The sequence below is a fragment of the Melanerpes formicivorus genome, unplaced genomic scaffold (assembly GCF_026170545.1).
Source record: "Melanerpes formicivorus ecotype bairdi unplaced genomic scaffold, bMelFor1.0.p_v2 SCAF_99, whole genome shotgun sequence".
Lineage (NCBI taxonomy): Eukaryota > Metazoa > Chordata > Aves > Piciformes > Picidae > Melanerpes > Melanerpes formicivorus.
In genome coordinates this window covers 1,749,421-1,763,000 of record NW_027142451.1, presented here as the reverse complement: position 1 = coordinate 1,763,000, position 13,580 = coordinate 1,749,421, and the positions used below count along the sequence as shown (strand labels likewise).

Here is a 13,580-nt window from a genome sequence, read left to right as displayed (position 1 = left end):
GGCCGGCCGGGAAGGGGTCATGGGGAATAGCAGCGGGGCTGCCGGAAGCGCTTAGGCGTCGCGGGTTGAGCAAGCGGAGGAGGGCGATCTTCGAGGAAACCTCTTCTGTAAGGAGAGGAGCAGTGAGGGAAGTAGCGGCGTGTCCCCCGGGCCTCTCCGGCCTCAGAACAGCGTTCCCGGGCGCAGGCCCGCCTGCGTGTGCAAGCACACCTGGACGTGCCTGCAGCCCGTGTCTCCCCGCCTCCTCCGTGTCCCCATGCACTTTTACCACCCCTCCCTTCCCTTCTGTTAGCCGTTGGAAGGAGTATCGGCGGTACCGGGCAACCAACAACGAGCTTCACTCTCTGCACACCTTTGGCTGGTTGTCAAGGTGAGGGGGCGAGAGGTGCGGGCACTCTAACGTCTCCGCAGGGCAGCTCATCCTGAAGCAGTGGTATTTGGTTCAGCTCATCCTGAAGCAGTGGTGTTTGGTTCATTGTCTTAAGCGCTGTAAATTCTGAGGGGCTAAGCACAAGACGTTCGGCACGACTGTTCAGCTAGCTCACAGCCCTGGGTCTCTTGCTCCGTGCCCATGCAAATGTGAACCTCGGCAAGTTTCGCCTGTCTCGCTAGACAGCAAATAAAGTTCAAATGTTCAGGGGTTTGTACCTCACCTCTTCCATAAACCAGGGACCTGTTAAACCTTTCCCTGCCTTACACTGGAAGGGTGTGCTATTTCCACACATCACTGGGAATGCCATTTCCACACATAACTGACAGCATTTTCTGAATCTCAACCTACAGCCTTGGGACAATCTCTCTGTCTCCCCTGCTGTTTATATTGCTCTTTCTCACTGTGCTGCCTTTCTGAGTACTTAACCCAAGGCTTTGGAGGCAGGGATTTGCATGCTGTGTTCTCCTCTAATACACAAGCTCTAGAGGGAGCTGGTCTTGCACTTAGCCTCTGATTCTTCTGCGGGGAAGGTGGGAAAGGAGTTTCATGGTAGATGCTATTACGTAATTTGGAAGAATAGATGCATTTTACAGTGTTAAGAGGACTCTTTATTTTGATGCTGATTTGTACAGTGTTTTATACCTGAAAATTGGAGGTAGGAGAAGACAAACGAAGTTGCATACTTGATTGCCTTTTATGTTCACGATTGACATGTACTGAAATGCATGCAGCCAGTTCTGTTTCACAATGCAGAATAACTGCATATGGACCATTTCAACCAGAGTTTGCATTAAAATCCATACGGTGTGTTCCAAGGTGCACCTTAAAGCCTGGAGTTTTAAATAACCAGTAGACCTTCCTTAAAATCCAGCCATTTTTTATTTTCTTGCCTTGTTTTTGATCACATTTCAGCACTGTCTCTGTGCAGGTGTGTGTCAGTATTACATCAGCCCAAAGGCTCACATGCTTCTGACTTTGTGTGGAACACAGATCTTGTGTGACGAGATTTTCAAGTTTGTGACCTTATAAGACCATCATGAATTTCCAGAGGACTTCACAAAGATAAACAGCACTTACTTGTTTGAGGAGAAGAGGTGCTTATATAAAGCTTTAAATCGCCTTTAGGCTCTCATTCTAGTTAGTTTCCTCAGTCACCAAAGGTGGAAAGTGGGTCGTGTTGGCTTCCATTTTTGACAGAGGTAATCTCAGAGTTCCCTTCTCATGCTCATCCTTCTCACTCCCACCTCTTCTTTCATGACCTTCCATACCTGAGATAGGTGGGGAACCCTCCAGACTCTGTCCAGACTAACAAGCTTGACAAATGTTACTTTATTCCAATTTCCAGCAAGATATTCCGGTGTGTACTAACACTTGGCTTTTAAATGCTGTACTCCAGGTGTCTCAGTGCAAAGGTTGGGAAGGAGACTTGGTTCTCTTGAGCATTCCTGTGAGTGAGACAAAGACACAAACGAGGTCATATATCAAGATGAGACTGTTTGTTAAAGAGAGAGAGAATGGAGCAAGCAAAACAGAGAAAGAAAGAAAAGGGAGAGAAAGAGAAAGCAAGAGGATAATTACCACTCGGGGTGGGGGGGGACACAGGGAAAGATGTTCCAGGGCTGCTGCTTCCAGCCTCAGATGTCCTTGGTGCCTCCGTGATGTTCCCCTCTGTGATGTTCCCCCCCTGTAAGCTGGCATAGCCCAGGGCTCTTATTATGTTCCTGGTTCATTCATTGTAGCTCCACCTGGCTCACATCAACAATGCATAAGTGGACTTCCAGGGGGGTTCTCCTCGTGTGTCTGCAGGGGTCAGCTGCGAGTGGCTTCCACCCCTCTTTGCCGTCCCCTGTCCACCGCACCCCCTGCGCAGCTGCGGTCTCGGTGGGACTAGCTGGCACGTGAGGCAGGTCCTTCAGGATGATCTTATCTTTGTTGAGACACTTCTCAGTTCTTAATGTAATCATCACATCACCAGGTGATTGACATGTCCAGGAGAGGATTCTTTCACCATGTGCCGCATGAAAGGAAGCCATCAGTTTAGCAAAGTGGCATTAAGCAGAGCCTGAGCAAAAGGATTTGTATGGGTCAAGCAGTAAAGCAGGGCTTGGGGGGCATTGTGTGGTTAGAGGAAATAGGGTAACTTTACCAAGGTGGCCATTCTGATGGAGGGAAGGAAGCTGAAGGTAAAAGCTGAAAGCTGGGGGGAAAGTCAGCATGCCAAGGGAACAGTGCAGCTAGATAAGGCTGGCAGGAGAAGAGCATGACAGAGAAGGGAGAAGCGTCGAGATGAGGAACTGCTGCTGCAGCCTCTACTCTTCTTTGTCCTCTTTCACTCCGTCTTAGTGCAGAATGTGACTGTAGAATGAGAACTGCTCGGCACTTCCTGACTCCAGACACCAAGCAGTGTGAGAGAGGAGAGGAACCCCGTGCTGCCTTACATGGGCTGATGCCTCTGAGCTGGAAGTATTCTCAGCAGCTGGTGACATAACTGTGACGTTCTGATCACATTTCCTGACCACTTCAGTGGAAGCTTTTAAGGCCAGCCTGGATGTGGCTCTGGGCACCCTGATCTAGTGGGAAGTGTCCCTGCCCATGGCAGGGGGGTTGGAACTGGATGATCCTCAAGGTCTCCCCATCTGACCCTGACAGTTCTGTTATTTTGTATGTACTAGCTCATTTAAGACAGAAATTTTCCCTTTTATTTCACATATATGTTCCTACATGCAGGCAAGTTTTCTGCTGACTTTGAACTCTGCCACTTTGTCTAGAAATTTAGAATCTGGCTGCCATAGTGGAATGTCAAAATGTAAGCATCCAAGTCTTTAGAGACAATCCAACCAATTTAGTTATCTTCTGCTCATTTTACAGTCAGCAGAGAAAAAGTCCACTCCTAAAGGTAAACCCATCTTTTCCTAATGTAGGCATCTAAAGCAAGTCATATTCATCTACTAAAGCATGAAAGTGAATGAGATGTTTCTATTGATGGAGGCCAGGGTCCCAGTGTGGCTTTTTTGGAATATGAGGGCAACATAGCATAGGAGCATGAGCCCAGCTTCGTGATTTGGGTTAGGAGATGACCTCTGCTGCTGTGTGACTCCTTCACTCTGATGAACATAGTGAGATGAAGGTTATTCACCTCTGGGAAGGTTTGCCAGGTGGTGAGCAGATCCTACACATTTTCACTCCACAACATGTAGAGCACAGAACCAGACCACACACTGAGTGAGGAGAAAGTGAACCTAAACCTGCCAGGTTTCTTGAAAGAGATGGACGTACTTGGTTTATCAGATGATCTGCCAGATCTCTAAACTGGTTATCTGAGAGAGAGCTGCAAAATAATGCATTGCTTAGCGCAGCAATTTCAACATCATGGTTTATGTACTAGCTTATACAGTTGTTGGCATTGCAGGGGAATGCCTCACATGACATCAGTAGTAGATCAGTTTCATCAGTTTTGCAAGACTGTGAGTGAAATGTCATAATAATTATTAATATTTTGAAACTCTGTGGTGCTATATAACATTCACCACTTAAAAGCCAGCAATATTGTGGTGACCTAGAGTGTACAATTTACTTGTGTAAGATTTGGAACTCCTGGGAGCTTTTCAAAGACAAACTTGCTCCTGATCTTGGTTTGATTTGTCTCTGTGACAAATGTGATTGGGTAACTGACTTATACAATTAATTGTATTTAATTAGATAAAGCAGAAGGTTAGGGAGCAATCTCTGACTTGATTCCCACTTCTACAAGTGTCTTGGCATTTATCACTCAGAGCTCTTACATCAAGTACTATGCTGTAAATGCATGCACAGGCTCACAAATACCACTGCCTTTTAAACATTATAATTAATATATTTGGTAAGTGAAAAACTTTTGTTAGGTACTGTGCATCCATCTGCAATGCTAGCAGTTAGGCTGTGAATTTCAGTAATGTAAAATTACCTTCAGTTTGGTCCCATGGAACCTGGAGTTGGGCCTTGAGCACCCTGGTTGAGGGGAAGGTGACTGTGGTGGCTTGAGCCTTTAACTGGGATTTAAGAGCTCAGATGGGGGCAAAGCTGAGAATCCCTCCCCTGTTCCCCGCTCCTCTTTCCCAACAGAGAGGAAAAAAAAAAGGGAAAGTGGCAAACCCACTGAGAAATAATTTGGAGTTGGTTTGGAAGTAGAGAGGAAAAAAAAATTCTTTTATATATATATACAGGAAGGGTTCACAAGGGTAAGAAAAAGGGATGGGTGGGGAAAAATATGTATACAAAACCAGTCCTTTGAAGAGGCATGGATGTAGCAGAGAGGAGGGCCAGACCTGAACACATAGCAGAGAAGAAGGAAGCTAGCAGCAACTCTCTTTTGTCCTCACAAGGCAGAAGCAAAAGAGCCAAATGGCTGCAGAGTCTTCCTTTTTATAGGCTTGCTGGACAGGGAGGGGGAGTGGAACAGACTAACTCAGTTCCCCACTGGGAAAACGCCCTCCAGGGAGAGCAAGGCTCTCACAAGCCCTCCCCCCCCTTGCTTTCAGGGTAGGTGTAACCCATCACAGTGAACCTGCCCATGGCAGGGGATTGGAACTAGATGATCTTTAAGGTCCCTTCAAGCCCAAACTAATTTATGATTCTGTATACTGTGTGTACCTTGCATAGGTCTTAGTGATTTCAATCTTTTTCAGTTCCAACCAACTTTCTAAAAGGAAAATGCCTGTCAAGAATCTTGACCTGAGAGCAAGCTTATGTCAATGTTTTCTGTATGTGCCTGTAAATACCTTAAAATCATCAATTAATTTGGATTATATACATCCCATGGGTTATGTTGCACCCTTTTTATCCATGGGGAGGAAACTCTTCACCCACCTCTCCTATGGGTATGCCAAAAGGCCATGGTGAAGTCAGGAGTGCACAATATCTTGATTTTATATTAATTTCTCTTCTTGTGTTGTAATCATGGGATTATGCCTTTTTTCCTTGTTTTTTTAAGCAAAGAAAGAGGAAGAAAGAATAAAGAAAACTAAATTCAGTATGCAGATAAATTCATTGGTATCTAAACACCAAGAACTGACCTGAATGAAGGTATGGCAGGTGGATACCAGAACTAGTATGAGAGCTGATTATGTCCATGCACTGCCCAGGAGTAACTGCTCATGAGCAGTTCTGCAGTGCATTGTCATTACTGCTGGCCTATTTTCATAGCTGCTGAACATCTGCCATGCCATGAGCACGCTGAGCATCTTCCCTAAAAGTGATGTGAATTAGAGGTGATGATGACACCAATGAACTCCAGGTCAGGAAAAGTAAGGAAACTACAAACAACTTGTATATAAATGGCTGTGCTGACAAAAAATGTTTAACTGCATTTGCAATTAAGAGGATTTGTGTCAGGTTGTAAAATGGATTACCAGGTCTCCTTTTTGATGCTCAGAAACTGAAATAGTGTAATTAAGGCCTGTTGATGTAGTCTACCTGGACTTCAGCAAGGCCTTTGACACCGTCCCCCACAACAAACTCCTGGCCAAGCTGTCAGCCCATGGCTTGGACGGGAGCACACTGTGTTGGGTTAGGACCTGGCTGGAGGGCCAAGCCCAGAGAGTGGTGGTGAATGGTGCCACATCCAGCTGGCATCCAGTCAGTAATGGTGTGCCCCAAGGATCAGTGCTGGGCCCCATGCTCTTTAACATCTTTATTGATGATCTGGATGAGGGCATTGAGTCCATCATCAGTAAATTTGCAGATGACACCGAGCTGGGGGCAGGAGTTGATCTGCTGGAGGGTAGAGAGGGTCTGCAGAGGGACCTCAACAGGCTGGACAGATGGGCAGAGTCCAAGGGCATGAGATTGGACACATCCAAGTGCCAGGTTCTGCACATTGGCCACAACAACCCCATGCAGTGCTACAGGCTGGGGTCAGAGTGGCTGGAGAGCAGCCAGGCAGAGAGGGACCAAGGGGTACTGGTTGATGGTAGGCTGAACATGAGCTTGCAGTGTGCCCAGGCAGCCAGGAGGGCCAAAGGCATCCTGGCCTGCATCAGGAACAGTATGGCCAGCAGGAGCAGGGAGGTCATTCTGCCCCTGTACACTGCACTGGTTAGGCCACACCTTGAGTCCTGTGTCCAGTTCTGGGGCCCTCAGTTTAGGAAGCATGCTGGAGCATGTCCAGAGAAGGGCATCAAAGTTGATGAGGGGTTTGGAGCACAGCCCTGTGAGGAGAGACTGAGGGAGCTGGGGTTGCTTAGCCTGGAGAAGAGGAGACTCAGGGGAGACCTTATTGCTGTCTACAACTACCTTAAGGGAGGTTGTAGACAGGCGGATGTTGGTCTCTTCTCCCAGGCAGCCAGCACCAGAACAAGAGGACACAGTCTCAAGCTGTGCCAGGCGAGGTTTAGGCTGGAGGCTAGGAGGAAGTTCTACACAGAGAGAGTGATTGCCCATTGGAATGGGCTGCCTGAGGAGGTGGTGGAGTCACCATCACTGAAGGTGTTCAGGAGGAGACTTGATAGGGTGCTTGGTTGCATGGTTTAGTTGATTAGCTAGTGTTGGTTGATAGGTTGGACACAATGATCTTGAAGGTCTCTTCCAACCTGGTCTATTCTATTCTAGTCTAGTCTAGTCTGGTCTATTAACTGACTCTTGTAATGAGCAATATTATTAAACTAGTGTAATGGAGTGAAGAACCAACTTTTACAGCTAAAAGTAGCTGTGTTTATTCCTGAAATCTCCATACCAGTGTGGTAAACTCCTCCTGCATCTCTGATTTTGTTATTATCTAAACTGCTGTGAACTGTTGTAAGATTCCAAAGCTACCTTGTGATTTTATACAACCATATGTAGCTTAACTGAAAATAACAAAGAGGCACTGGGGTAGAACTGAACCCAGGTCTGATATGAATGTCACTTGTCGAAAAACCATGAGTAGGCAAGAGTGATGTAAAAAATTAAATCAGCAGAAGAGATCTCAGGGGATTCAGGGGAATCACAGAGCCAGTCTTAATTTCTCATTGACATTAGAGATCCTGAAGCAAATCTTTGGATGTTTTGCTGATACTCTGCTTTCCAAATTTGCTTTCTCACACGTGCATCCCCTCACTTACCATGCAGGCACTTTTAAACCAGCCACCAGCCAAAGAACAAATCCTGAGGATGTTTTTGTGTCTGAGTTGCTTCTGGGATTCAGCGTGGAAATGATGCCTGCTTGGGATGCAGGGGAGGTGTCCCAGGGAGGGAGGCTTTGTGCTTTTCCCACACTAAAAAATTCTGTTGACATTGCTTTGGCATCAGCTCTAAATTACCGGATGCTGTCCTGCTTCTTACTCACATCATGCTGTGTGATGCAGTTATTGCTTTTCTCATAACTGTTTTGCAACATTATTGCTTACAAGTGGGTTGAACCTAAAGGTTTGGGTACATTGGGTGTCTGTTATCTCCAGATGTGGGTGCCTGAGGGTGAATAAGGTTTGTGCAAGTGAACACTTAAACTACACCCTGATTATTGTGGTGCATGGAAGACTTCTCTGAGAGCGAGCGGCTGTAGCAATGCCACAGATGTCTTCTTGTGAGTGCTAAGGTCCTGCTGTACAGGGCTATGTTTATTCAGTAGTGATGCTCTCCTGCTAGAGTTGGAGGAGTTCTAAGGAGTAATAAAAGTCATTGAAGCTCAACAGAAGCAACGGAAATGGAGACACTAAATTGTGTCAGTTCCTTCTTTGTCTAGCCTGACCAAAATGTTCCAAGTATTCCACCACAAGTGTGAAGTAGTCTCTCAGAGTAATTTCATTACCCCAGAACATCTTAATTACATAAATTAATCTTGCAGTATCTATCCATCTGTCCCATGAGGTTTATTGTTCCCAGATGATGCTAGACACACTGCAACTCCCATACATTATTTACTTGGGTTTTCTTGTCATGCCTGGCTTTCTGAAGAAGTGGCCAAACCAGGGGGGGGAAAAGTGAGACTAAAACCTGTTTAAAAGGAGGTATCTAAATTAATACAGATGGTAAAATTATTTTCTTACTTTTTAATACCAAATCCAGTCTTGGCTTAAGATTTTCTAATTAAGGGAAATAAATTACATTTAATAAGCAATTGTTTACAACTGTTAGTAAAAAATATTTCCCTTCCTCATCATCCTGATTTTTTAACATTAGCTGTGGCATATATCACTTTTCAGTGAAGGTTCTGGTAGTAGATTTAGTGTCCTTCAAAAATATTGGGTGTGAACATAACATCTAGGCAACTAGATGGGTAGAATAAACAAAGCTTCACTTGGAACAAATATTGTCCCGCGGCTGTGATTAAGCCTATTCTTGGGAACTATGAGAGAGGGAAAGATAAACCATACTCTGTCAATAGAATAGAATAGAATAGAATAGAATAGAATAGAATAGAATAGAATAGAATAGAATAGACCAGACCAGGTTGGAAGAGACCTTTGAGATCATCGTGTCCAACCTATCATCCAACACCATCTAGTCAACTAACCCATGGCACCAAGCACCCCATCAAGTCTACTCCTAAACACCTCCAGTGATGGTGACTCCACCACCTCCCTGGACAGCACATTCCAAAGGCCAATCAATCTCTCTATGAAGAATTTCTTCCTAACATCCACTCTAAACCTCCCCTGGTGCAGCTTGACACTCTGTCCTCTTGTTCTGGTGCTGGTTGCCTGGGAAAAGAGACCAATCCCCACCTGGCTACAACCTCCCTTCAGGTAGTTGTAGAGAGCAAGAAGGTCTCCCCTGAGCCTCCTCTTCTCCAGGTTAAGCAACCCCAGCTCCCTCAGCCTCTCCTCATAGGGCTGTGTTCCAAACCCCTCCCCAGCTTTTTTGCCCTTGTTGGCTGTTATAATATTGAATCCTTTTGTATTACAGCTTACTCTTCTGGAGTTATTTGATGAAACCCTCCTGCATCCTGTACTAAAGCTAACCAGCAAAATTAAATCAAGGATTTCTTTAATATCCTGCAACTCTGTTCTTTGGCATTACATTACTTTGTTGATGCTGGCTCGTTGATGGCTTGGGGGTGAGTAGATTAAAGGTAATTGGGAAGGAGATCAATAGAATTAGCCTGCTGTGGTGGTGTAGCTCTCCTCTTTTACAGCCTAGGCATCTTCATTTTGAGATTATTTTTCCTCTTCCCCAGAGCCCTGTCCAGCCTCACTTTGAGTATCTCCAGAGATGGGACCCCAAACACCTCCCTGGGCAACATATTCTGGTGTTCCACTACCCTCATTGTGCAGAACGTGTTCCTAACATCCAATCTCAATCTGCTCTGCACATGTAGTTTGAAGCCATTGCCCCTGGTCCTGTCACTTCAGGCCTTTGGGAACAGTCTCTCTCCATCCTTCTCGTAGCCCCCTGCAGGTACTGGAAGGCTGCTATTAGGTCTCCCTGGAGCCTTTTCTTCTCCAGACTGAGCACCCCCAGCTCCCTCAGCCTGTCCTCATATCAGTGGTGCTCCAGCTGCATGATAATTTTTGTGGCCCTCCTCTGGACCCTCTCTATCAGAGTTAGCCCCTGTGCATCAGTAATGCCATGGGGGAGATGCTGATTTGCTTCTCTGTCAAGAGACTGCTGAGTCCTTTCAGCCCTTCTGTGCTGTCACAGTACAGCACTTGTCTCCTTGCTGAAGAGCAGCAGTTAAGCAGTGCTGCACACTGCGGTTTGTACGTTACCAGAGCGCACTACAGGACTCAGCAGTGTTGATTGTTGATTGTCTCCATGACTGGAGGCAGCCTTTAAACTTCTGGATGTTTTTTGTATGATGGGACCTGGCTGATTTGTGATGACTATATCAGTCTTTACTTTGAGCTTTCTACTTACTGAACACATACATGGTCATAGTCACTGGAATTTAATTCTTTTCCTCAGAAAATGAAGCATACCAATGGTAGAATTGTACTTCAGAGAACATGGTCACAATATATCTGTGGCCAGCAGGAGCAGGGAAGTCATTCTGCCCCTGTACTCAGCACTCGTTAGGCCACACCTTGAGTCCTGTGTCGAATTCTGGGCCCCTCAGTTTAAGAAGGACATTGAGACTCTTGAACATGTCCAGAGAAGGGCAACAAGGCTGGGGAGAGGCCTCAAGAACAAGCCCTATGAGGAGAGGCTGAGGGTGCTGGGAGTATTTATCCTGGAGAAGAGGAGGCTTAGGGAAGACCTTATTGCTCTCTACAACTACCTGAAGGGAGGTTGTAGCCAGGAGGGGGTTGGTCTCTTCTGCCATGCAACCAGCACCAGAACAAGAGAACACAGTCTCCAGCTGCACCAGGGGAAGTTTAGACTCTTGGTGAGGAGAAAGTTCTTCCCCGAGAGAGTTGTTAGCCATTGGAATGTGCTGCCCAGGGAGGTGGTGGAGTCCCCATCCCTGGAGGTGTTCAAGAGGGGATTGGATATGGCACTTGGTGCCATGGTTTAGTAGTCATGAGGTCTGTGGTGACAGGTTGGACTTGATGATCTTTGAGGTCTTTTCCAACCTTATTGATTCTATGATTCTGTGATTATTCTGTGATCATTGTGGTTAGGGGATTTTAGAATGAATCATGGTGCATTGTTCAGGAAAATACAACTAAAGTCTTATCTTATTCTTTAATAAAATCACAAGGGGAAGAATATTATCCAAACACTACAGGCATTACTTATTCAACTTGACATGATTGCTCACAGTTTGATGAGTAATTAAATATCACTGTGCAGTGAAAAAAAACTATACAATAATGTAAATTATCACAGAATCACAGAATGTTAGGGGCTGGAAGAAACCTCAAAAGCTCATCCAGTCTGACCCCCCCTGCCAGAGCAGGAGCACCTAGAGCAGACCACACAGGAACACATCCAGGTAACTTTTGGATATCTCCAGAGAGGGAGACTCCACAACCCCCATGGGCAGCCTGTTCTGGGGATCTGTCACCCTCACAGGCAAAATAGGTTTCTTTATGTTTCCATGGAACTTCCTATGCCTCAACTTCCACCATTGCCCCTTAATCCATAACAGTTCCTGAAATGAATGCATTTGTGTCCCCACTGTCAGACTTGAGATTGCCTTTTAAAGGAACTAAGAAAGCCCCTGGTTTGAGCTCAGGGTTCATCATCATGACTAGAAAGAGTGATTTTTTTCTTCCAGATGCTTTGAATGAAAGGAGGGTTTGATTCTTGCTGGTCTCTGATGTCAGCTAGGACTGACAAAATACTAGCAGAGACCATATCGCTTCTTAGATGTTCTCTGCTGCTTCAGGTTCTTGTCAACTCAAACCACAGAGGCCAGTGCAAACATCTTAACAGTTTAGCCTTGCCAAAAAAAAAACAAACTCTGTGTGAAGGGAAGAGCATAGCTGTTGCTAGTCCAGTATAAAGGAAGATAAATGTCTCAGATGTGATCTGTGGAGAAGGTCCAAAGTGGTTTTCTCCTCTCTCCATACACAGGTCTTTACAGACATACTCATTCTCTGTCTTTGAACATCATAAACAAATTTAACTCAGCCAACTGATGGCCAAGATGATTGCAACCTCAGCTGGTACTAAGGTATTGCATTCCTGTGTGTGGAGCAATGCTCCTGCAGCAGCCAGCACACAAGTGCATTCTTTCCCCATATCAGTGAGCTGGCAGAGTGCAGTGCTGCTGACCTGTATGAACTGATTTGGTGGAGGAGTGAGGGAAAACTTCCAGTAACCCTCCCGTTGCCCCTTTTGCAGTAGCAAATCTGTATGCTTTGTAGCAAAGTACTTCATACTGAACCCTGATTTTAACACTATTGTGTCACTGTATTTTGTATTAGAATGTGTTAGGGGTCAAATGAGGGTCTCCTCTATAGCTGGAATGCTGGCACTCCAGACTGCCAGCTTTGACGTGTAGCTGTTTGATTAGCTGTGTTTGTCAGTGTACTTGAATGGAAGGTAAAGTGCAGAGAGGAAATATGTTCTTAGGTTGAATATTTTCATTAGAACAACAGCAGTCTAAAAGTGATAAACATTGACCAGTCTCAGTTTCAAATGCCTTCCCTCATGAAGATTGTTTGCTTCCAGGTTATTCTATTAATAGCTAGAGACAGCCTGGGTTTTTAAGCCTGAAGAGCTGATTTGAGTCCAGTTATGATTGTTCTTTCTCCACAATATCTTATTTCAAAGTAACACCTGATCAGTTTTTGTTTCTTCATATCAGTCTCCATCCAAAATGTGCTGGACTCACTGGAACATCTTGGGCAATTTATCTCTCTCCCTACCTCCTGATTCGGTTCCTTTTGGCTTAAACACTGTGACTGGCATCTGATTGGTACTACTGTTAGTATAGGAAGCAAAATGCATTTCATATAAAGGGAAAGTACTCCTTGGCTATCTAAGACATCTAAAGCACCCCGCTGTAAGCTTCCAGTTGCAAACATAAGTAGTATGCCTGCTGGTGGCAGGTCCCCAGCTTAGCGGAGAGTTTGAAATACCATTGCTTAGGTCTTTTCCAAATGCTGCACACTTTAGCACTTTAATGTGTTTTGTTGAGTTCAAACTAGCATGCATTTAGACAAAAAAAAAATCAGAGCTGTGTGCTCTTTGCACAGGACCATGTAGAACAAGCTGTAAGAGAAATGAAAGGGCACACTGGGGTTCTCTGCTCCTTCTTTCCTGCAGAGCACAGTCCTGTTCTCTAGCCTTGCACTTTTCCCCACGATATTTCCTGACTTGTAATACACTTTACAGAGTCCCTTTAGGTGCTTAGAAAAAGGTGGTGGGTTTGGGGGGGGGGGGGGTTGTGTGTTTCTTGGGGTTTTTTTTAAGCTCAGTTTGGAGAGTTGGCTGTGTGTTTGCTCCCTGTGCTTCTCAGCAGTTCCTTGTTCTCTGCTCCTCTTTGCTCCTCTCATTCTTTTTCTCCCTTTCTTTTTAGCAGAATGTAACATACAAGGAACAATAAACTGGAAACAAGTGAATGAGATGGTATCTGTTGCACCATTGAACCAGGTTGTCACTCTGCAATAAAAATTCCTTTGTAAGAAGAATTCTAAAATGATCTCAGACACTACAGCCTGAGGTTTGTGGCTAACCATTTGTTTATATGCATTTGCTTATCTTTTCCTCTGAACCAAAACTTGTAAGTACTTAAACAGGGAAGTACAACAGCCAAGTTATGTGGATTTGTCACCTAGCAACTCCCAGACTTTTCCAAGTTTAT

The 13,580-nt window shown here is 45.2% G+C and overlaps 1 long non-coding RNA gene across 1 annotated transcript; it reads left to right on the top strand.

Moving 5' to 3' along the window:
* Nucleotides 1-12: 12 nt before the first annotated feature.
* LOC137455455 (uncharacterized) lies at nt 13-13,327 on the top strand. The gene is made up of 3 exons (XR_010990832.1): nt 13-370; nt 9,293-9,443; nt 13,296-13,327. It is a non-coding gene; the product is annotated as an uncharacterized lncRNA (long non-coding RNA).
* Nucleotides 13,328-13,580: the final 253 nt, after the last annotated feature.